This window comes from Amblyomma americanum, chromosome 1, assembly GCF_052857255.1.
Source record: "Amblyomma americanum isolate KBUSLIRL-KWMA chromosome 1, ASM5285725v1, whole genome shotgun sequence".
Lineage (NCBI taxonomy): Eukaryota > Metazoa > Arthropoda > Arachnida > Ixodida > Ixodidae > Amblyomma > Amblyomma americanum.
The window spans coordinates 296,686,190-296,700,296 of NC_135497.1; the positions used below are offsets into that span (position 1 = coordinate 296,686,190).

The following is a 14,107-nucleotide window of genomic DNA, read 5'->3' on the forward strand; positions in this document are numbered from 1 at the left end:
CACAGTTTTCCCCGACTCTCCACCCGAATCGCCCCGACGTCGCAACCCCAGTCGTCGACCAGCTTCCGCCGCCGCACCGACTGAGTCCCTCCCCACAACCATCGACAGGCCGCGCTGAAGGCCGGATCTCCTTGGACATCCCTGTTCTCGTCGACACTAAGGAGGTCAGCGCGTTGGTTGATACGGGCGCAGATTACTCCATTCTTAGCGGACGGCTTGCGACGACCCTGAGAAAAGTGACGACACCGTGGGAAGGCCCCGACATACGTACGGCGGGGGGACATGTTGTCGCACCACTCGGTATGTGTGCGGCCCGTGTTACGGTTCTCGGCTGCACCTTCGTCGCCACTTTTCTTGTTCTGCGCGAATGTTCTCGCGATGTCATCCTTGGCATCGACTTCCTTCGTGAACACGGTGCTATAATAGACCTCCCGAATCGCTTGGTGACGTTTTCCACCAAATTGGCTACAGCAGAGCCGGCGCACCAGGTTTCTCAGTCCGCCCTGCGAGTCGCCGAGGATAACGTTACGGTGCCTCCACGTGCCAGCATTCTCACTAGTTACCTGTGATGAACCACAGCGGGGACTCCGGGTTGTCGAGTCCGGGTTGTCGAGCCTAATGTCTCTCTCGTACTCACTAAGGGGATTGCGGTGGCACGAGGCCTTAGCTGCCTGCATGACGGTTGGACAGAGGTCCTTATTACCAACTTTTGCAATGAGCATCGACATCTATTCCGTGGCACAGCCATCGCTTACGTCGACCATGCCCAGGAAGTGGCCGAATGTTTAGCTTGCGATGAGGACACCACTGGAGGTGACGCAGAAGCGCTCGACGACGTCAACATAAATCCGGGCCTTTCATCCGCTGAAAAGGGGCAACTCCAGGACCTCTTGCGGGAGTTTCGTGCGTGTTTCACGTCGTCGTCTAAGGTGCGACAAACGTCGATAGTTAAACACCGCATCATCACGCCTGAAGGAGCTTGACCCATCCATCAGCAGCCCTATCGTGTGTCCCCTCGGGAGCGAGATGCTATACAAACACAGGTCAAAGAGATGCTCACGGACGGCGTCATCCAACCGTCAAGCAGCCCGTGGTTGTCTCCTGTCGTCCTGGTGAAGAAGAAAGACGGAACACTGCGATTCTGCGTCGACTATAGGAAGCTGAACAGTGTGACAAAGAAAGACGTGTATCCGCTGCCACGTATCGATGACTCCCTCGACCGTCTTCGCCAAGCCAAGTACTTCTCTTCGGTAGACCTCAGGAGCGGTTATTGGCAGATAGAAGTCGATGAGAGGGACCGTGAGAAAACCGCCTTCATCCCACCGGACGGGCTCTACAAATTTCGCGTCCTCCCCTTCGGGCTCTGCTGCACTCCTGCCACTTTCCAAAGAATGATGGACACCGTCCTCACAGGTCTGTAGTGGCAGACATGTCTTGTTTATCTTGACGATGTCATTATTTTTTCCGCAACGTTCACGGAACATCTGCACCATCTCAGAACTGTCCTCGAAGCCGTTCGTTCCGCCAACCTCTCCCTCAAACCACAAAAATGCCCGAATTGAAGTTTCTCGGGCACGTCATTAGTGCTGATGGAATCCGAGCTGACCCAGAGAAGCTTGCTGCCGTTGCTGCCTAAGTGCAAACACATACGTGGCTTGTGCAGCCACGCCACAGTCTACTCTCGTCACCGCCGCCACAGTAGTAGCTCACTCTCCGACAGCGGCAGAAGAAACCGCCATCGCGCTGGCCATCGCTGACCCACGTACGCGCACAGTCCTCAGCGACTCCAAAAGAGCAATACAAAATTACTCGGCAGGTTTTATCTGCCACCCCGCTGCACGCATCCTTCGCGGCTGCACTCCCGACCATAAGATCAACCTGGTCTGGGTACCCGCCCACGCGGGAAACTCTGGAAACGAAGGGGTCGACCGACTAGCCCGAGGACTAACCAACCGGGCGGCCGGCCCCACGGACCCAGACGCTATTGCCGAGGCTCCCCAGACCTTTGCCGAAATTACCAACCTCTACAGAGAGATGAGACGCCAGTTCCCGCCTCCACACCCCGACTTGAACCGAGCGCAAGCCACCTTGCTCCGCAGGTTGCAGACACACTCTATCCTTAGCCATTCTAGACTTTCACTCATCACAGACGGGGAATACGACCCCGTCTGCCAAAATTGTTACCAGGGAGAAATCGCCACCCAGGCTCACATCCTCTGGGGTTGCGCGGGAAATCCGCCCCCTCGAACCTTACTGCCAGCTCCCTCCGAAGATGGATGGAACGAACTCCTCAAAAGGCCAGACAAGAGCATCCAACTGGCACTCATTTCGTGGGCCCAGGAAGTCGCCCCCACCTGGGGGCCACACCAAGCCCACCTGCCCTAAATCCCGCCAATCTATGGCAATAAAGTTGTTTCTCTCTCTCCCCCCGTTGCTGCCTTTCCGGTCCCCGTTCACAAAAAAGCAGTCCGACGTTTCTTGGGCCTGTGCTCCTATTATCGTCGCTTCATTAGAAACTTCGCCCAGCTTGCCAGCCCTATGACGCTCCTAACACTGGATGATACATCATTTTCCTGGGGCAACGAATAGCTGACTGCCTTTCGACGAATTACGACGCCGACTCCAATCGCCGCCAATCCTAGCACATTTCGACGAAGATGCCGACACGGCGGTACATACGGATACGAGCACGTCGGTCTAGGCGCCGTTCTCGTCCAGCGGCAAGACGGTGTCTACAAAGTAATTGCCTACGCCAGCCGGGCACTGTCGCGCGCTGAGTTGAACTACTCTACCACCGAAAAAGAATGCTTAGCCGTAGTCTGGGCAGTAGCTAAGTTCCGCCCATATCTGTATGGCAGACCGTTTTGTGTCGTCACCGACCACCATTCGCTGTGCTGGCTAAAAAATTTAAAGGACCCTTGCGGCCGCCTCGCCCGTTGGGCATTACGCCTGCAGGAATTCGATTTCACTGTCACCTATAAGTCCGGCCGGAACCACACCGACGCTGATAGCCTTTCACGCGCTCGCGTCGAACCTCCTCCACAAGACACCATCGATGACGAAAGCTTCCTTGGAGCCGTCAGCACGTCTGAGCTCGTCTCCAGACAGCGTGCCGACGCCGAGCTGCGTCTGCTCATAGAACATCTCGAAGGTGGGCACCCTGAGATACCACGGTACCTAGCTCGTGGGATATCATCGTTTTGTCTCCGGAGCGGGGTGCTTTATAAAAAGAACTCTACTTCCAGTCCGACAACTTACCTGCTCGTCATACCGTCTGATTTACGAAATGAAGTTCTCCTGGCCTGCCACGATGAGCCAACTTCCGGCCACCTTGGTGTTACCCGCACCTTGTCCCGAATCCGGCAGAACTATTACTGGCGCCAGCTCACGTCAAGCGTCAAGCGTTATGTCCGGACATGCCGGCAATGTCAGCGGCGGAAGAAACCGACGCTCAAGCCTCCCGGGCTGCTTCAGTGCATCAAGCCGCCACAAAAACCATTCGGCAAAGTCGACATGGACCTTTTGGGGCCATTTCCTCTTTCGTCGTCCGGCCACAAGTGGATCGTAGTCGCCACCGACTACTTGACCCGTTACGCTGAAACGAAGGCCCTTGCGCAAAGTACTGCCGCCGAAGTTGCCCTCTTCTTAATGCACGAAATCGTGCTTAGACACGGCGCCCCATCGATCATCATTACTGACCGAGGCAAGGCGTTTCAAGCCCGGCTCTTACGTGACGTCTTAACGCTTAGCCACACAGCTCATCGACCCACAACAGCGTACCATCCCCAAACCAATGGTCTAACGGAACGGCTCAACAAAACATTAGCGGACATGATCTCGATGTACGTTGACGTTGAACATAAAACGTGGGATGAGATCTTGCCGTACGTCACCTTCGCATATAATACAGCGACGCAGGAAACCACCCAGTTTACCCCGTTCCGTCTCGTCTATGGCAGGGAGGTCCGCATGATGTTGGATGCGATGCTCCCGTACGGCGATGAAGAGGTAACCCCTGAAGCAGGCAACTTCGTGGAAAACGCAGAGCAAGCTCGTCAGCTGGCCCGCTTGAACATCAAGGACCAGCAATCCGTCGATGCTCGACACTATAACCTTCGGCACAGGGACGTGCACTACGAGCCGGGTGACAAGGTATGGGTGTGGACACCTTGCGCCGCAAGGGGTTGTGCGAAAAGCTTATCAATCGGTATTTTGGCCCGTACAAAGTCCTGCGCCGCCTGGACAGCCTCAACTACGAAGTTGTCCTCGATGGAACTGTGGTCGCCGGCCGTCAGCGTCAACGGCCTGAAGTCGTCCATGTAGTGCGCCTAAAACCATACTATTCGCGTGACTGAGCGCTGTGTGCACGCTGTGTGTCGCCCATTGACCTCCTTACCCCACGTGTGAACTTGACTCTCCTCACCTCTCAAGTAGCGCCGGATGTATAATTCACCTCACCCCTATTTTTTGTTTGTTTTTTCCCTTATTCTCTCCCTGTATATAACCCATTCCACACCGAGACGGTGTTTGCTTTCGCGGGGGGGAATAAAGCCACGTGCCGAACGCGCCGCGCGGCCTCCACGCTTAGTAAAAGACGACGACGAAGTGTTGGTTGGCTCCCGAGGCGCTCTGGCTCTGTGCTTTGAACCCTGGCTGTCTGATTAAAGCGCCTAGCCTTCCGTTCCCCCCGACGTCTACCTGCACGGCTCCTCAGGTCGTGACAATATTTACAACTTTAATATTGCTCATTGTATTCAGAGATATACATACGGAACCAAATGCGGTTCCAAATGACGCGCAAACCCTGCAGATATTGAAGCGAAAATCTTCACTACGCCTCCTTTTGGAGGCATTGGGCCGCAAGTTTGACCTTGAATATAGCTAGAGGTCAAAGAAATGACGCCTGTCTCGTATACCTCGGTGCACACCCGAAGCGCGCCCGTAAGTAAAGAGGTAAAGCAGGGATTAAGAGAAGAAAGCAAGAGGCGCCGTAGTGAAGGACTATGGAATAAAAAGGTGTCGCCGCCACCGTCTGGAAGACATTGAAGTAACGAGCGTTAGCTGTTTGGTTTACTAGATGAAGAATGCGAAGAACGCGCCGCTCGTCTCGAGAAACGGAATGAAATATTCTTTGAAACGGGGTGGATTGCCACCAGGCTGGACTACGCGTGCACGCACGCCCCCTGGCGCCATCTATCAGAAAAATTACGATGCACGTCTACCCCCCCCCCCCCCCCCATTGCCGATTTGCACTCCCTCAAAATACGTCCGAAACGAAATTTTCTTCGTCTCGGGGGCCAAGGTGGGCCTAGAATTCGGCTTGCGGTGTGATACGGTAACGCTTCAATTACTAATTGCTTGTATACAATGTTTACCTATTATTTAATTGTGGTTTTATTTCTACTCCACAACCCATGGGGTTTTATTTGCCTACGAACTTCGGTATTATGAGCGAGGACATACCGTAGCGCCCCCTCTCGCCGGCGAACTTGTGATGTAATAAGATGGAAAGCGCGCGTTGAGCTGCTCTGAGCGATGCTCTTTCGTCTAGTTTAGTTGCGCGTTAATGGTCTAGTTACTTATTCATTTAGTTATTTAATAAATATTTGCTTCGGTCTGGGCCTGTCAAGTCTATTTGAGGCATTGGCCCCCCCCCCCATCCGGCAACAAAGCACGCCCCGAGTGAGCGAGCTGTTGTGGAGTGTACGCCGGCAAGTTTTCGCCACTGCGACGGCTGTGCTCGAAGACCAGCGTTGTTGCTGCCGTTATGGAGATTACGGGAGCTGCAACACCGCCACCACCAGTCAGAGGTAAGTGATTACAGAACCTCGGTAGCAAGATTTCTGTGACAGCTGCGAGTGACTACGGTCAGCAGCGGCGGGAAGGCGCCGTTCGACTGCTCCTTTGAGCTTCGTATATAGCCGAGTGAACGATGGGAATGACACGGAAAAATCTTCAACTGTGCAGAGCAGTCTTTCAGGTTATCTGTTCCATCGGCACTGACCGCGATCATATTGCCATTCGAGCTTCGGATGAATGTCTGTTCATCGTTTGTCACCATCATTTATTAACCGTTAAGGGTCCCGTAGGGACATTACATAAGTAGGGATACAAAGAGTCCGACGGTCATACATATGAAAAGGCAATCAAAATTGAGAAAACATGGCAATGTAAAAGAGAGACAAATTAATATAGTCAATGAAAGAAAATGGGAAGAAGAAGCACACAGAAATACACACTACAGTAATAGAACGCGTCCAGCAAAGTGTTTGGTGTTTTACAGTGCATCGTAGTTGACAACGGGTATAGGAAGGTTTTATTATTCTTGAAAATGTACGATGAGTAGCTGCCTAAAGTTGCAAGAATTAGTCTCAGCAACAATGTTTTCGGGTAGGTTATTCCAGAATTCAATCGCACAAGGAAGAAACGATTTGTTAAATGCATTGGTGGAGCCTTCTTGTACCCCCTCCCCAACTGTGATGTCCTGGTGCTGTGGGTTCCATAATAAATAAGTAATACAAGGAAAGGTTGCTGTATATACTGGCAAAAAGTGTGGTCTAATTTTGTGTCAAACTTTTTTCGCACTTCAGCCAAGATTGTTCATAAGCTTGAGGGCACTAACAGCGTCTTTCAGTGCACTCTGAGGATCTGGAGCGCTTATCAAGTTGAGAAGCACCAGGCTTCCTGATGGCAGCTGCGCAACACCACCAGAGCTACACTAAGTACAGGCGTCGTGTCCTTGAAGAGGATTAAAAAGTGCTTATGGGAAGTGAATATGCTGTAAGGTGTGCTCAAGAAAGTAGGCTGATGGAACCTTTCAAGTTGCAGGCTAAACTGAAAACATCAAGGTGAATGAAGGCGACATGCTGAAGCGGCTGCTGAAAGAATTGCCGTACAACTGTGTTGCTCTCCGCCACTGTGAAGGCAGTAAGTGGATATATTATGTAGGTGGCTTAGTTTGATGCAGGCTGTTTCTTGACTAAACACCTTGTTAAAACTTGCTAGTTTAAACGTTCCAATGCCAAGAAATTAGCAAGCTTCCTTACTGTCTGCAGACTCTTATACGGTGCATTATCACTGTTTGTGCATGACACTTATACCTGCTGATTAAATGCCTATAAATCAATGGTTTCAGGGAAAAGTAGATGCTTTTTCATATATTGCTATTCAGTAAAAACCACCTTCTCAAGCACAAGAATTGCGTAGGAATTTATTGTTTAAGGTACAGCTTAAAATTTGAACTTTATTTTATGAAATCGCAGTCCCCACCTGGCTCGCACGGTGCCAAGTAAATGCTCAAAGACCATGACAGGAGACCATTCATGCAACGATGCAGCACCACTGCTGCCCATGAAGACTTCTTTTAGTCGTCAACTTAATAAGCAGTGTCAAGAGAGTGCAACAAACGCAGGAGGCCATACATATGTTGGCATTTAAGAAGCCACCAGCGTTTTTTGAAGCTGCCAAGAAGACCATTGCAGCAGGAATGCTCTCTGTAGACGAGATTTATGGCTACGTGCAGGAAGCGTACACAAATACGGAAATCGAACAGATAACTAAGCTAACAGAGGCCCAAGCAGATTCTCAGGATTGGCTGATATACAGAAAAGGAATGATTGCAGCATCAATTGCATATTCTGTATATACACGGGTGCGCACACTTAAAACAAGGATGGGACTACATGATGTGCGACCTCTTCCAAAAGAGGTTCTGAAAGAGAACTCAGTGCAGACATCTGCAATGGTAAGAGGCACTCTAGTAGAAGAGACAACAAAGGAGGCCTATTCAGCTGTAAGTCAGCACAAAAACTCGAAAATTATGCAGTGCGAGCTTCTTATTTCAGACCAACACCCATGCATTTGCGCCAGTCCAGATGGGCTAGTTACATGCGACTGTTGCACTTCAACAGTTCTTGAAGTGAAGTGCCCCATAAGTTTAGAAAAATTCAAAGCCAAAGAAATAATAACTGACGGTGTAAGCTTCTGTCTAAAGAAGACTAGCAAGTATTTTTGTCAGGTGCAGGTGCAGATGGGATTGGCAAGGGTATCGAGTGCAGACGTCTTCGTGTTCCAAGAGAGCGAAAACTGCTTGCTGCTTGCTGAAATATTCAGCGAGTCTTTCTTTATTAACGTTGTGGACAGGGCTGTCTATTTTCTGAAGTCTTACGTGCAACCTTGCCTTTTAACTCATTAAGCACAGTAGGTATTCACCATTATTCATTTTATTATGCTAATGGCTGTAAATAAAGTGTTTGTTTTGTGCAATACACCTTTTCTCTGGGTCATGCTGTTCACTGCATAAATTAGTGATATGCAGGAACAGCTTGAGATTCCAAATGAGGAATGCGTTGGGAGGAACTGATGCAAAGAAGAAAAAAAAACCACGAGAAAAATGAAAATACTAAACATTATAAGAAAACATTTTTGTCAAGAGAAGCAACGCATCTAAGGTACACATTTAAAGGAAGTAACGAAACTGAAATAGATGATGAGCACTGGTAACAATATGCAAAACAAGAATTTTTTAAGAGCAGAGCAAATACAATGCTGATCTCACTTAACAATATAGAAAAATCTGCACCATTTGGTGGAAGCGAATTAACAAATGAGCCATAGGAACTACAATCCAAAGAAAGAACGACTTGAACACATGCTATATGTACTTTGGAAACGTTCTACTGAAGCAAAAACTTGTCACAAATGAAAATGGGCTTAGATAAATTCAAAATTCCCCAAATGACCTGTACAATGGAATCAATGTAAGCAAAAAACTCTGTGCCCAAGATCCCCACCAAAATCTTGAACACTTTCATGCGCTGAATGGCACGTTCAACGTTAATACATTCAACGTTAATGCTTTGATTTTTTCTGCTTCATGTTTATCAAGTTGCTTTCTCATTCGTACGAACGGTTGACGCACTATTGTGATGTGATGCTCGAGGCTGAGTTTGCCTATTAAGAATCCTTTATCCACCATGACACTATCAACTGAGGGGAGAAACCTTTCCAGTATTTTGCTCTCCTTTGTTATGTGGGAGTCAGATGCCAGACCACCATAAGCTTCACTTACGTAACTGATGTGGCCTCCTGGTGTCTCACAGACTAAACCTTTGGCTGTGTACACGCCCCTATACCAGCTGTATGCCAACAGCTGGGAATCCACATCCCGTGGCCTCTGAATTTGTATCTCCGTGCAGTCTAACACAGCTCTCATACTCGAGTAGTCCTTAAGGTACACAGTCAAATTATCAACAACAGCTTCCTTGCTCGGCCAGAAGGCTGCATCTTCAAGATTGCAGCTAGGATTACTACATTAGCCTTGAATATTTCTGACGCTGTGGTGCGATGAATGCCAAAAAGCACACCAAGCAGTGAAAATGACATGTTGTGATTTAGCTTGACGAAAGTTAACAGTACCGCATCTTCATTTGGTAAGTAAAAGCTTTTTGCTTGAATGACTATTTGGCTGTCAGTGTAAACATCGCACGTGTTATAGAACAGCTGAAAGCAGGGAATCCCAGTTAATATGTTTAAATCTTTTCCTCCCTGCATACTTGGCGTGCTCAGTGGTTGTTGTCGTGCAGCATCGAGCGTATTGACTTGCACACCAATCTCCTCCCTTATGGACTAAAGGTCGGCAGGGATATCTGAAAATAATATATATCTCTATAATTAACATATGCAATACCTGAATGAAATAATAAAATAAACATGCATCTAATAATGATACCTTGATTTCCACCTGGGCTGGGACTGATATCTGCGTCACTTCCTGAGTAAGGCACAATAAGTTCAATTTCTGCCAAGTCAGATGCGTTGTCTTCTTCTCTAGGGTCATGTGCAGGCAATGGGACCAAATTCTCTTTAGGGAAAATGTGGCATAATGGCCTGCCTTCTGAAAATAAAAATCTGCTCCAGATATGTCTCTCCTACAATGGTACTGCAAATTTCTAGCTGCACAAAAGCCGACAATTACAACAGTGAACCACAGCCTCTGCAATTCAAGTAGGTATAAATTCTTCACGCTCACTGCATTGAATGTAATATCAGCCTTAATTCCTACCTAATGGCATTGTTGACGAACAAATGACAAATCTCAGTTGATACAGAGGCGATACGTAATGCTACTCAGACAAAATTATGATTAGCAATCACATGAAAATCAGTTTAGCTGGCCTTTGTATTTCATTAATGTTCGTCATTTAATACTTCGTGTCTGTTTACGTCGCTCATTTGTGCAAACAAAATTTTAGCTTAGCACTGACGTACAGTGATATCATAATGAATAAAACGCGAATATTTATTCCGTCTGTTTTAAATAGCACTTTTATATTTTCGTACAAGGGGCACAAAAATGAAAAGCAAAGATATGAACATGCCACAAACACAGATATTACAGTGGCTATGAGAAAAAGTCACATCGGCAAGAATAGGAGTGCCAAATCAGAAAATTGCCTTTACCGTGGAATTCACATGTCATAAGCAAGCTTTTAGGAGACTCGCGGCACAATGAACACGTCGATTTATCAGTTACAGGCCAGACCAACACCACAGTACCAAAAGCTTTGCCACTCATAACAACAGGCGCAGCAGTCTAAAACGGCCTTATTAAACAAGCACAGAATGCGATGGTTTTGACTTCCGAACATTTAAATATGTTTCCAGGATGACAAGCTATGCGCGAAACTGAGATAACCGCGCTCACGGCCCCATGCATACTGCCTACATCGGCTCTTTACCCTCTTTCGACGACGCCGACTTGACGGCTGGCGGTGCGAAGATCGAACAGACAGGTTCTGGGTCGGTACTGCTTCGCGTAGAAGACAGCGCCTTTTCCATCCTGCCAGCAATACGCCTTCGTTAGCTTCACAAGTGATACGCGCGAGGGCGGTAACGCACACGGCTCAGTCGCCCACTACTCACCGAACAGTTTAGCGCCAGCGCCATACACGAAGTCTTTCTCGCCGAAATGTTTCCTGCCAGCACACACGAGAATGAGCACTTGCGCCTTTTCCCATTCGCAGTTTGATCATCCAAGCTTCGCGCATCTTCCTGCCTTTCGGGTAGAAATGGAAGCTTACGTCGAGCTCTCACGCGTACATCGGGCATTGAGGCACCGAGCAGTAAGCGACCATGGCAAACTCTGAAATGAACCGTAGCACACCCAGCGACGCTCACCATCAGAATGTGCAGTGTTGGCACCCATTAGCACAAAAATACAGATAATAACGCAATTTTCAGCTTGCAAGACGCTTCTCCCAGTCTAGCGCCTGCTTCCACAACAGTAAGAGGAGTCCGGCAATCCCACTTACTACGTAAAGTCGACGCTAGAGCCAGTCGCCCCAGTGGTGGAGCTCGCTCCCAATATATCTGTCCCCGAATGGGTGCCCGTTGGTGTCGGAGCATATATAAAGGAACGAATGTATATGCTTGTGTAGCGGTCCCCTAACGGCACAGTTTGCCTACCCGGTTTAGGATAATGTTTGGTGGAGGGAGGGATGTGAGGGCACAACGAATTTTATTGGCCACAATCTTGTACTCGAGAAACTGAAACTACGCTGCCATTTCGTCCCCTGACCTCATGCTCACACAGTTCCACCTCTATCCACCATATTCGACCGTGACGTTATCATTGGCACGCGGCAGGTGGCTGCTTCTACAATGCCATTGTAGAGAGCGCTACAAATCTCAATGCGAGGTGCCCTGTTTTCTAGTTGCAGCTACAGATGGCGCTTTGGTCTCAGAGTGGTAGGAGACCTCACGAAATCTCGAAACGTGATGAGTAGTTGCTGGCACAGATGGCGCTGTGAACAAGAGTGGTAGCAGGCCCCACGAACTATCGAAACGTGATGAGGAAGAGCTAACGCTCTTAAAAAATTGGTCTTGGGGGAAACGGGATGGCACATTATCTGTCTCGCATATCGGCGGACACCTGAACTGCGCGGTATGGGAAGGAATAAAGGAGGCAATAAGAGAAGAAAAGAAGAAAGAGCTGCCGTAGTGGAGGGCTCCGGAATAATTTTTGGCACCTGGGGATCTTTAACTTGCACTGACATCGCACAGCACACGGGCGCTTTATCGTTTTGCTTCCACCGAACCGCGGCCGCCGCGGTCGGGTTCGAACCCAGGTACTGCTGATCGGTAGCCGAGCGCCCGCATCACTGAGCCGCTGCGGCGGGAAAATAATTTCGACCATCTGGGGATCTTAAACTTGCACTGAGATCGCACAGCACACGGGTGCCTTTAGCGTTTCGCCTCCATCCAAACGCAGCCGCCGCGCTCGAATTTGAACCCGGGTGCTCCGCATCAGTAGCAGAACGCTCTAAGCACTGAGCCAATGCGGCGGGTAAGGGGAGGAAAGCTAAATGAAAGTTGGTTTTAAGAACAGTAAATTACGCCTGTCTCACAATGCGCCATTTCCTTTCCCCAAAAACCCAATTTCTTTTTCAGTTTGGCTTCCTGAAATTATCTGCACGTTTTGCGCATCGTTTGGAACCGGATTTGGTTCCATATCTCCGAATACAACGAGCAATATACAGTTCTAAATATCACTGAAGCTATAAGAAATATATACTCTCTTGTGTGAGCGCCTTTAATGTTGTTTCGAAGAAAGGAAGATGTTTAACAAATAAAAAAATGCCTAATACTGTGTGTAAGTATGAATATCTGTGGAAACCACGAGTTGCTCGACCATAAACATAGGCAGGGAGATGCAGCTTTTCGCTTTCGACCGAGGTTTATAGTTTCTGATTCTGGCGTGCAGACACCGGTGCGTATGGGCTCCAGTCATTTTTCCTATTTTGACCAACTTTTCAACTTCCGCTGAATTTTATTGTGTCTATCGAAGTTCATGAAGGTGCGCGGGAACTGCCCAGCCCATTTTCGAAACCGGCACTCCGTTTTTGTGGCCTACATGCACACTTGTTTCCACCGAGCCCAGCGCCAGCCTCGCTAAGCCTACCTACGCTGAAGATAGGCTCCGCTTCGCAGCCCGGCCCAGTGCTTCGTCAAGCATGGACTTCGTCACCGTAGAGGGGGACGATCCAGCCCCTGAAGAGTATATACAAACGGACTCGACCTACGTAGCCCACTGCTACGAACGCGACTCATCCGTTTTATCATCTTCGACAAGCAACCGCTTACGTCGTTGCCTTCGCCGTCCGCACAGCATACCGCGTCCCAACAGCCATCTCACTCTTCGTCACGTAAGCTGCCGCGCCGCGCTCCGTTACTGCTACGTCTCCCTGTTGATGATTTTAAAGTCATCATTCACCCTCCCGGGGGCCTCAATCTGCATGCCGGGGGCGAAAACACTCTTCGCAGAGAAATCACCTGAAGCCTTGATTTGACCTACTCCGACGCCGCACAGGACCGGCTCCGGGTTAATTTTGTTCACAACACCCTCACCCTTAGCACCCCGAACCGGAACCGCGCTATAACTTATACAAAACTCCAGGCAATCATCCTGGGTCCGACAAGCTATCCAGTTGCCACCTATTTGGCCCCACCAAGCGCATACGCCTGATGTATCATTCACCACGAATACGTGGATGAGGCCCAAGAGGAAATCATGGAGTACTTGATACCCATGAATCCAGAACACTGCATTCTCTACGCCCATTGTTTAGTCAAGCCCCAATCTATTGTCATCACTTTCGCAGGGACCAAGGTAACCCTGCCAAGTCTCCTACGCCGGCAGTGCTGTGCGCTGCTACATCTTCAAGAAGAAGGTGGAAGCCTGCCTTAACTGTCGCAAAACGGGACACCGCGAGGATGTTTCCCGTCTCCTGAGCTCTCCAAGCGTCCTCACTGCGGAGCTGGCGACCCTGACGAGGCCCATGAATGCAGCCCCACTTGTGTAGTTTGTTCTGGTCCTCGCCAGACTGGTCCATCTAAGTGTAAACGCCGCTACAAAGTGCCTTCTGTCCTAATGCAACGCCAGCTACACGCTACGAACTCAGACAATGCTTCCACCTTCCATCGTTCCCGATCCCGGACCCGTCGCCATGGGCAGAACACCTCGGCCATAAGAGACTCGGACCGCTCCTCCTCCTCTTACCGGCGCTCCAGCCGAATTCGCACTCGGTCCTTCCCACCCCTGGACTCC

At 49.4% G+C, this 14,107-nt stretch overlaps 1 pseudogene; it reads right to left on the reverse strand.

The window, feature by feature from the left end:
* Positions 1-6,586: 6,586 nt before the first annotated feature.
* LOC144119191 (uncharacterized) lies at positions 6,587-13,297 on the reverse strand (annotated as a pseudogene).
* Between the last annotated feature and the right edge of the window lie 810 nt (positions 13,298-14,107).